Below are 12135 nucleotides of genomic sequence, written 5' to 3' on the forward strand. Positions count from 1 at the left end.
ATATTCTCATCAGTATTGAAAACAAATATGACCTTGTGAAAGCTTGATATAAATTCCAAAAATGTGCTTTCAACAGACTACTCCTTTTATCTTGTTTACATTCGTAATGTTTGAAAGAAAATACGTCATGTATTTATGTGAACACAAAAGAACACAACATGTTGTGGTGAATGGGTTTCCTAAAGGGAATCTTATTTCGACGTTTCATTGGAGGTAGCAATGATTTATTTTAAAATCGTCATAACTAGGCAGGGGAAGGGGAAGGGTTTTTGGTTTTGGAGTGAATATGTGGATATATTACCTGCCAAGATTAAATATCACCATCGCCTAACGGCTCCGGTGATATAAAATATTGACAGGTAATGTATCCACATATATCACTCCAAAACCAAAATAACATATAATGTTATATACGTGTATAAACATGTTTATTGAAAGAAAATGTATATTGCACATTCAGTAACAGAGTCACATTCATGTAGTCTAATTAAAAGTTATCCTTATAAAGCTATACATTGTATTTAACGCTTATGAACTCTTATCAGGTTAATTAAACTTGTCCTATTTTCTCAAAAGAAAGTGATATGTATGATTCCCATGTTAAGTTTTTCGTATTGTAAATATGACTTTTAAAGAATGTTATATAGTATTTGTTATGAAAAGTACTTTACCCAGATCAAAATTGTCTCGGTAAAATATATTTTACAATACTATCATCATTACTATGTCGTTTACATAATAGTCTTTAAAGACAGACAAGCAACTTGATGTTCTAATATTCAATTCATGTGCATGCCATATCTTCAAAATTCATTAAAGTTGATAACATATTTTAAAACTGTTACATTAGCATTTTTTTCATATTAAATCATATAATAAACCATCACTGTCTTTGTTTGCCATATGTGAATGCAAAAGAAAATAAAAGAAATGCTTTAATGTATATATTTCATTTTTTATTTGATTCTATTAAGTTAAAGATATTTTCTTGTCGAATCTGTTTGTCTAAATATATCCTTAAAGCTGTTTTCTTGTTTGTACAGGTATGATAAGTGAGATAAATAGGGATTTAATGAATTTAATTTCAAAATAATCATATAAAAAGTAAATTTAGAAAAACATTTATGTAAGACTTAGCAAAATAAATCAAATATATTTCATAATCTTTTTTTAATAAATTTAAAGAACACCAAAAAAAAAAACCGGAAAAATCCGTTTAATTCTCTTTTTAATGTATTAAACGTTAATAATATAAATAAATTATCACATTATGTAGGAAGCGAGCGACCATGATTATATTTTTTTTCATCATAAAAAGTGCTAAATCGGTCGGATATCTCCGATATTGACATATATAATCAATCTTTACATATTAACCTTTACATAACAGTGGCATGAATGAACTGAAGACGGAGGATTTAGACCAAGATGGTTGGAGGATGGTATTAAGAGGGACATCTGCCAATGGCCAGAGTGTTTACCATGCTTGGATGGAAGGTATTTTATTCCTAAAAAGAACCTGTACAATTAATGTTTCATTTAATATTTGCATCGCTTACTTTTTTCGCAAATTTTATTTTCACAAAGCTAGTTTCAAATGTGGTGTGTCAGCTGTAATCAGCTGCTATTTACTTCACTTCAGTTTTATTATATTTTCATAGTCAATCGGATTCATGGATTGCAATACTTGGTATTGTGTTAAATATTGTATACTGCTGAAACCAGTAAATTTACCATTGTCTCGCATGATCCGATTCAATCAAAATTGTTTTCATTACTCTTGAGAGATCTTCCTTTTACAAGAGCCTTAGCGAGGCAAACAAGTAGACAGGACGATTAGAAATTCAAACAAAAAAGCTTGACATAAAACATGTAAAGAAAACAAAATTACTACTCCCTTTTCAACAATAAGAATATTTAAAACCTTTGAGTCTTCTTGGTCTGTCTAACCTAAATATTGTCATATCTGATTGAACATATCTTCCTCCTAAACATTGTCATATCAACATGAACATCTCTTTCCAGATATCTTCCTGGTATAACTTAATATCGACGTTTCTTCCTTGTCTACATAAAAGTTAGTAATACTAATGTTAAAAGTTAAAACTACCATAAGCTGTTTAAAAAACGCTGAATAATTCATTGACTCGAGTTGGCCAGACTTGACTTCCACAAGTACATTTAAACGATTTTCTATTGAAGGGCATATCTTACACTATCTACATGGTCGTCGTTTTTAATGAACAAAAGTTATGGCGGATGTCGAATGACCTTGGTCACCTTGCAGTTATCTTAGTTTCCTTATGCAGCAAAATAGTGACCCATTGAAAGTTATAAAGCTATGTTTGTGAACAAAATACACAATAATAACAAATAAAAACCATATGTGCAACGGAAACATTTTCATAGTTCTTATGATCAATTTTCTCAAACTTTTCTGGTACATGAATAGAATAAGTAAACACAATAAGATGTTCCAAGCACAGTATCCCATGTACAATGCAAGGCGTGAAAAGCCATATATTTGTTTCTTCACAGAACTTTAATAAACATAATTCTTTCCACTGTTATTTTACAATTCCTATCACGATACAACAATTATGCTACGAATTTCAGGCAGCTTAAACAAAGATGTATACCAATTTATGCATATCATATCATAAAGTTGTAATTAAATACATTACAATTTATATAAAAAAATACCAAACTAACCAGTTTGTGGAACTGAGTATACAATTTTAAATGATCTTCACAAAGTGCATACTTTTAAACTATCAGTTCTGTGACTTATGCAAATTATAAATAACATAATATGGAAAGTGACAGAAATGCAATGTTAGATTAGGTTTACAGAAAGATAAATATACTGCTTGTTCAGAAATAATTATTACCAAAGGTTCCAAAACACGAAAACTGGTGAAACTTTTAATCAGACCACAGTTATTTATTAACTAAAATTAAATCACTCACATATGAGGTATGATCAAAAGGTTCTCGGCCCGATATAATCCTAGCCACTACACTGACAATTACACACAATACGCCGATACAGATACGTAATTGAAGATTACCGACCGAGTTACACGCGGTTTTACACAGATTAAAGACGTTTTCGGTAGTTTTCTGTGCGCATCGTTATGCGCTTCCAAGAAAGATAATCACGGATAATTACTCTTCAAATGAAGGTCAAGTTGAATAGTATTCGGATAAGTGTTTAAATTTCGGCTATAAGCAAATAATGAGTAAATAATACAGAATAGATATTTCTAAATGTTCAAAAGGAGATCGGTTCAAAAGAATAAGAGGTCGTTTAGGCAACATCACATAAAGGATTCCTCCAAGCATTAGTACGACAGCATTGATGATAATTCTGCGCGCGTTACCCCACCCACTTGTGGTATAGTGACGAACGTGCGTCGCGACTTGATTACTGGCATACAACTGGGCAAAGAAGTTTAAAATGATATATTTTAAAAGTGTTGAATAAAAAAACAAAATTAATATCCAAGAAGTGTTCTAATTTCATTATTTTCTTTGTAAATTTCTGAATACTTGCTTACTGTTCGGGTATGTTAGTCGAGTGAAAAAAATAATATTGCCCTAGATATGTTTTAAAAAAATATTCAGTATCATTTACTTAATATAACATCAAAAGAAAACGAAATTTTTATTGCAACATGTTTTTTGTTGTATATTTGACGATACATTTAGTATAACACTGATATTTCTTAAGAAAGCGTGGTAATTTTGACAGTTGGCATATGCGGTAACCATGGAAACTGCCCGTTTACAAAAAACTAACACGTCAACATATATATTTTATTTCTATTTTTGAATCCACCATCAAATGTTATTTGAAATATCAATAACGTAGAAAATTCTATAAAAGAAATTTCTTGATAGCTTTAATTTTTTACAGAATTCATGTTTATTTTTCTCATTTTTTGTTTAGTTAAAAAGCATGAAAACTCATTTTTTAAAGAAATATGTTTAAATTATCGTTTGTTTTATACAGAACCCTAAGATAAAGCAAGCTTTGTATAAAGTTATGTTTATTGTGAGTGTAATACATTGTAATAAGCTATTTTATACATTATTATAACACAGTTTGGCTATTTTGACAATTTTGAGATATACGGTTACCATGGAAACTGCCATTTTTCAAAAAATCCAACACGCCAACATATATTTTTCTTTTTCTTTTTGAATTTGTCATTAAATTTTACACAACATACAAAAAAATTAGAAAATCCTATAAAACACTTTTTTCAATATCTCTTATTATTCTGAGAATTCATGTTCATTTTTCTCATTTTTTGTTCGGTTGAGGAACATGGAAAACTCATTTTTTAAAGAAATATGTTCAGATTATCATTTGTTTCATACATAATCATTAGATGAGGTTATCTTTGCATAAAACAATGCCTGTTGTGTGTTTTCAGCTATCTTGTACATTTTCTATTCGTTAAAACACAGTTAGGCTATTTTGACAGTTTTTAGATATACGGTTACCATGGCAACTGCCATTTAACAAGAAATCAAACACGTCAACATATATTTTTCTTTTTATTTTTAAATTCGTCATTAGATTTTACTCATCATACAAAAAATTTATAAAATTCTATGAAAAGATTAATTTTTCATAAAACTGTAGAAAATGTCTTATAAGTGACGTTAAACACACTTTGATCAGTATAGGGTTGTGTCATTTAGATCAAATGGAGAAAGATGAAATCATTAAGTACCCCTCTAAGAAATTGATGTCCCAAAAGGAAACCCATGAATATTTCATTGATACACTTTGGAAGGAGTCCCCTTCCTATTACACTGTGCAAGAAAATGGGCCGCTGAATTTAATAGGGGCATTGAGAGCATTGGAGATAATGTGCTTTCTGGGCGGCCAAAAGAGGCCACCAACGATCAATCTGCCGAAGATGTGCACGATCTGGTCATGTGCGACAGAAGGCGAGACCTGCGAAGTATTGCTAAGGAAGTGGGTAAAAGCTGTGGTAGAGTTCAGGCAATTCTGACTGATATCTGTGGCATGTCAAAAGTTTCCGTTAGATAGGTCCCGATACAATTGACTGACGTCTAGAAACGGACCAGGCTTGACTTTTCATGAAATGTTTTGTCTCGCTACAAGGGTAAACCTAATTTTATCTACCGGATCGTAACTCAGGATGAAACATGTGTCCATGGCTTCGATCCAGAATTCAAAAAAGAAAACAGACCATGCAGTTTGAGCACCCTGGTTCACCATCCAAAATTGCGATGGCTGCTGCAACTGACTGCGGCTTTGAAATTCTTCCCCATCGCCCATATTCTCCGGAATCGCTTTAAAAGAATATTTCGTCTAAATAAAGGTAGTATTATTTTATCATTCTATAAATGTTGACTTGTAATAGGAGACGGTATCCTTTATGAACGTCTCGGCTAATATATTCTGTCACGTCCCCGCTTGGTGCTAATGTCTCAGGATGAGGAAAATGAGCAGCTTGACCGGGATTCGAACCTGAGACCCTCTGAATACTGTACTACCGACTGAGCAATCCGGCCGCTTACACATCTTGTCCCTTGAATAGTAAACAGTTCAGAATCGTGATACAAGCAATTAATATCTTATTAAAATGTCAGACACTTTTCACAAAAAAAATGAAATTGTCACATGATTAAAATTATGTGAAATCAAGGGAAAGAACTTTAATAATCTACAATATATTAAGTTATCTGAATTATTGACCCGGATACATACACAAAATATGAACGATGATCGTTTTTTATTTATTTATTTTTCACAAATATGAAAGTATTTAGCAAAGGATATAATAATCTTGAGTCAAAAGTATGTCGTGGTGTTTCTAAATTTAGGCGCCGGTAAGACTCAATGACGATTAAATAACTACTATGACTCGCCCCTTTGTTCTAGCGTACAATACTTTAAATACAGTATAACAGTTCGTCCAATATTAATGTGAAGGTCCGATATTAATCGTGTAACACATAAATATTAGACAGCGTGCCGTGTAGTGAAAGAAGCTTGTATTACCACTGGACTTTGGAAATCATCCTTATAAAAAGATAAGTACATGTATCACATTACCTCTTAAATCAAAAGTAAATACGAGGAATGCAACGCCTTTCCGCATTCATTACGCATTTTACAGAATCTTATGAATAGACCAATAATTGTTAAAAAACTTGTAAGTGTGCGCGATACAGAAACACATGCACACACATTAAGCTAACATTCATACTGGAGTTGCTTCATTGTAGAAGTTGATTAATCATTTCAAATGCATGTAATAGAAAAAATTAATAAATCTTTTCAATACAAAAGCGGTTATACTTGCTGACATATGTATATCATGACAAACATCATGTAAACAAAATTTGAAAATATCGTTTCGTTGCGTAGCATCTGAAAACAAAATTTCACATCCGTAATAGGTATATAGAAAAAGTCTCAATTGGGAATCTATACAAAATATTATTATTATAGTATGTAAATCCTCCTTAAAAGATATCGTCTCGATCATTCATTCAAAATATCAGAGACTTATCACAAATTTGAAAACTTATTTATCCTCAGTTTTGTCTAAAAAATCCCCAATGTAAATTGATATATCTCAACTTAACTCAAATAGTTATATTGGCATATAACAAATAACAAATTTATAGCCATACACAATATAACCGGTTCCGCGATAATGGAAAGACATGCGTGTTTATATAATTTACAGACGTGTACTGTAAAGACAAATAGTTTTATATATAATATAGTATTTTTTTCTATTCAATCGGATCGTCTGGTATGTACTTTTCTTCCTCAATGAAAAAAGTTTCCAATGAATTTTACGTTTTTATGTTAATCCCTCGCGCGTTCCATAACTGGATACAGTGGCTTTCGTACCTCCCTGACACTGTTAGGTAGTTGGACTCAAACGCCCTTTTTTGGTGATTTCATAGAGTCGGCGATATCCCTTTCAAAAGACGATTTCCGGACAGCTTCGCGCTCCTCTAAGTAATGAAATCTGACCACCACAGGTCTGGGTTTCGAACCTTTTTTCTGCCCAATTCTATATGCGTTGTCGAACACAAATTCATTTGCGGAAAAGGTTTTCAATATATTTTTGCAGAAGTCTTTTGCTAACTGCTTACGGTTTTTTATCGGTGCCCTCCTGTGGTATTCCGTTGAATAATAAATTGTTAGTAAACGCATTTATCGAGATTCTAGGTCCTCTAACTCTTCGTATTATTTCTTCGTTTTAACAAAAAACTTATCCGAGTTTTTGTCTAAACCTTGAACAGATTTGTGCTTTTTTCAAATCGTCTTTTGTTCTTTTCATATCTAATTGCGACTTATATGATTCTGACGATATAAAATCACATAATTTCGACTGAGAAAATCGGAATTTTGAGTTTGTAAGTCGATATTTCGAGTTATTAAATCGTAAGTCGAAATATCGAGCAAGTGGGTCAAACTTTCGAGTTATTCAGTCGAAATTTCAAGTCGAAATTTCGAATTATGTAACTCGAAATCTCAAATTAGCAAGTCGAAATAAAAAACACACACATGGCACTTATGCTTTTTCCGTACGATCGAGATAAACAAAATGTAAAATGAATCAGTAAAAGTTTGGATTATATAATTGTGGTTTTGTACATTTAGAAGCATACTCTTTCAGATAACGTGCGAAGCAAACAAACACATAAAAATACAGAAACATCCTTATTGCATTAATTTATAAAGAAGATGATAATCTGACATCCTGGTTGGAAAGAAAGATTGTGAGAAAGGTTAACTATATTTAAGCAGGATGTGGTCAGTTTTTCGAACAATTGTGAATTCATTATTTTGAAACACCCGACACTTATCTTTTTAACAAATACTCTGATTGTTGATCTCGTGGAAGTAACAATAATTATATTTGAAAAGATACCCGGCCGAAGTAAAGCTGGCTAATTTGCATATGTAATAACCAATCCACAACATAATAAAACATACATAAAAGTTTATTTTAGAACTATCCTTTGCATTTTATTTTATGATGGCAACAACTATCCTTTGCATTTTTTTAGAACTACCTTACAATTTTAATTTAGAATAACAAGCACTGTCCTTTACATTTCACGTTAGAATAGCCAATGAAATTACCTGATTTCAGTTTACAATTATAAAATGACCAATGAAAATATTTTTTCTTTGCTCTGCAGACGGCTTTCAATACGTGACTCACTAAGTCTTGAATATGTTCAATTTTTGAAGGTCATTAAGTTTTCATGTTGTCTATAATATTAGTTTGAAGAAATGTAAAGAGATGTTAAACAGTACAGTTATCAATATTTAAGGAATTGTAGGCATTGTTTCAAATAATTGCATGTCTTCCTACCATATTGCTAAATAAGATTCTAAAGCTTATAACTATATATTATGGTCCTTGTCCTATATTTTTAAATAATCGGTCGGTGTTCCCTAAGAATTTTGATTTCAAAATGATGAGACAAGACACGACTTTTTATATGATAATTGCACAGGATAAATTGATTTGTTGCAGAAGTCATACTCTTTTAACAATGAGCCATTGCATTAACAATTAAGTGTACTTAATGATAAATATACAGTTGGATAGGCGTTCGTTTTATAAACCAGCCCCTTTATGTTAATATAACGAATCAGATTATGGTAACAGGGCGGAACAAGCGTAACTGACATTTCTAGTAGGTGGTTACGCTTGAAAATATTACTATTCCATAAGTCATTGATGCGTTACTATTGTTTGAGCGTGTAAATAAACGTAAAAGCAGTCAAATACAACATACGTTATATCGACATTTGTTAAGGAAACGTAGATTTACTACAAACTCCAAAAATGGTATCTTTGTGGGCTCTGACAGTTTTCCTCGTATTGGGCTATACTAGTATCGACTTTGTTCAATCGTGTCAATTGGAGACATCAGCCGCCAGGTAAATGGATTTTCTTTTATTTTGTTTAGATTTTTTTCTAGCCATATCATATTTGTTGCTTACTTTTAATTTATATATAAATATATTGGCAAGGCATGGATATTACACGTGCAGTAAAACTGAATACAGTAATCAAAAAACTTGTGTACAAAATTTTTAACATTTATAAATAAAAATCTAACCCTGCTTTTTTCGGACGAAGTTCGTCTGAGAAGACTGTAAAATAAGAAAAAGAAAGAACTGAATTTAGATAGGCTTTTCATTGGTCATTCAAAAATTACAATCTGAAATCACGGGATGTAATTGGTTATGGCATTGGTAAAATTTATAAACGAATATAAAGGAACCATCTGAGACGTCTAAATGCCAAAATAATTTAAAGCAGTGTCGGAAACAAAGTTTAAAGTTAAGTGTTTCGGATATGTTTTACCTGTGTATCGTGCTTCCTCACCTTTAAGACTTTAAATCAGTTAACACTGCTTTTAAACATCATTAATTCTGTACTGAATAGGTTTTCAAACGAGAGAACTAACTGTGATATGACATTTTAGATCTATAAGTTTGTCTACAATAACGATCCCGGAAATCCGCATTAAAAGACCAAATATGCAATATTAAAATCCCCGAGATCGTATGTTAATCTCAGTAGATTTTGTTTTGTATTTATGATCTTAAACTATTATTGATGTGTTCCATTAATTTTACTCTTAGGATTCTAATAATTGTATCTTTCCATATTGAGGAAACACATATTGATGTGTACATGATTACGAGATTGTAAGGTACAATAACTAAAACAAGAAACATATCTTACGGTGTTTCCTAGGTCTAACCATTAAATACTATGTCAATTGTGTTAGGTCTTATAACAAAGTCATTTAAAAAGGATGGAAATTTCTTGGAATCTTTGATTAAAACAGTCTTCCGGTCTTTGTAGTGGTGTCCCAGATTCAAGGATTAAGTATATAGACAGAAAACGTTTTAAACCCTATACTCAATATTGATTTTTCCTTACATTTCATTAAAAAGCTAAATATTGCTCGATTAATTATGTTTTAAAAAGAATGGGAATCTAAATTTGCTATATCATCTATAAACGAAATACATAAGGGGGAAATAAATTAAAGCGAATATTGTTGAGTACGAATCAAATTATTGTGAATGAGAATGAAAATACGCAGACGAAATTATTATCAACATGTTTGGACTTATACCGCAGATGTGAAGCTATCTTAACATCCATTTCGGATAAATCCACTAAAATTGCTAGACAAATGAAAGACTGCAATTTAATACAGTGAAAAATGAGAACTCTTTCAATGACGGTTAACGTTATTAATGTCATTATTAAACGGGCGATTGGATACCATTTCTTCGTGTATTCAAAAGTCCAAAAAAAAAAATGCAAGTAAAAACAAATTGTTATTTAAGTGATTAAGAAAAAAGAAAAAGATACGCTTTATTTTTTATTTTTATTTTTTTTATAAAAATGCCACAGCTTTTCTTGTCGATGTTTATCTGAAAATAGCCTAAACTTTTTATGCTTTTTTCTTTAAAACTTAGATTAATATACAGGATTTAAATGATTTGTATTTCAAATATTCGTATAACAAGAACTGTCGTTGGAAACTGACAAATTCCCCTAAACAGGACCAAGTATAATGACTTGCATCAAAGGCATGGTTACTATAAAGAGAGTGTTACCAGAGAAAAATAGACACAAACAATATTTTCTTATGTTAGCTGTAAGGTCTTAAGTGTGACACATACAGAATTATGACTAGTTATTTCAAAATCTATTTATGGATGGAAGAATTGATGTCTTGATATAGACATCGATGTACTGTTATGAAACGATAATTCTTAGTCCTAGCATGATCTTGGTATTTTAGCTAAAAACTTATATTTTTACGTCAAATTATTACGAAATCTGTCACTGAATGACAAACATATATGGACTGGACAATCAACAATATGCTTACACATTTATGCATCAATCCAGGACTGACAGAAATGTTGACCGGACATAACCCATCGATGCTCTTATATGAAAAAATTCAAATCATGACTTCGGAATACAAATGTGAGGTAAGGACCTGATTTATTCAAGTGACACATGGCCATTATGTCCAACACATTTATGCCAAATTATTTTTCAATCCATTTAGGAATGACAGAATTGTTAAAATTAGTGTACTTTTATAAAAATTCATATCATGACTTTTGGTCTTAATAACTACACGTATGGCCTTGACATTTGAGTAAGGAGTCCGATTTTTGCGCGCAACACGTCGTTAAAAGTGTTCAAAACAAATATGCATAATATCTTTTATTCATAAATTGTTGATCGGACGCTAACATCAGTGTACTTCTATGAAAAATCATATCCTGAAACTTAATCTACAAATGTGACCTTGACCTTTGAGAAAGGGGCACAATTTCTGCGAGCGACATGTCGTCGTTATGTCCAACACAATTATGCATAATATTTTTTATCCATCCAGGAATGACAGAATCGTGACCAGAAACGAAAAACTTATTTAAAAATCAAAAACGATTGAATGTGACTTGGACTTTTGAGCTTCAGACCTAGATCTTACACATCACACAGTTTCACAATTTGCTAAACATTTATACAAAATAAATCAATCTATAAATTACAATGTTATGGAGCGGACAATCTTCGCACTGAAGAATAGGAGGATGGGTGGGGTACGGGGGATTTAAAGGAAAGATTAGGAAAAGTATAAGCCTATGTAAATTGACATCAAATTTAAGACATTTTATAACATGATTTCATAAATCCAAAAAACGCTGAAAAAAGGCAGAATCACAGTTTGATGATCCGTTTAAGGCGTGTAATAAAAAGAAATGATTATATTACGTTGAAAACTAGCGACAGTAGAAATTTTAATTGATATATAAGTTCTTAATCGTTTAAATATGTCCAATATAGACTAAACTTCATATAATAAATTTTTGAATATTTACTTTTACATAACAGTGGTACATGTATGAATGTATTAAAGACGGAGGATTTAGAGCAAGATGGTTGGAGGATGGTATTTAGAGGGACATCTGGCAATGGGCATAGTGTTTACCATGCTTGGATTGACGGTACTCTATACTCGTACCTAAAAACGATTTTTACAATAAACATTTTTTCGTTT

The 12135-nt window shown here is 31.4% G+C and overlaps 1 long non-coding RNA gene across 1 annotated transcript; it reads left to right on the plus strand.

Annotated features, from left to right (window-relative positions):
* Positions 1-8763: 8763 nt before the first annotated feature.
* LOC132743258 (uncharacterized) lies at positions 8764-12083 on the plus strand. Its single transcript, XR_009627549.1, has 2 exons — positions 8764-8965; positions 11970-12083. It is a non-coding gene; the product is annotated as an uncharacterized LOC132743258 (long non-coding RNA).
* The last annotated feature ends 52 nt before the right edge of the window (positions 12084-12135 follow it).

This window comes from Ruditapes philippinarum, unplaced genomic scaffold (assembly GCF_026571515.1).
Source record: "Ruditapes philippinarum isolate M1 unplaced genomic scaffold, ASM2657151v2 ctg1614_1_1_1_1, whole genome shotgun sequence".
Lineage (NCBI taxonomy): Eukaryota > Metazoa > Mollusca > Bivalvia > Venerida > Veneridae > Ruditapes > Ruditapes philippinarum.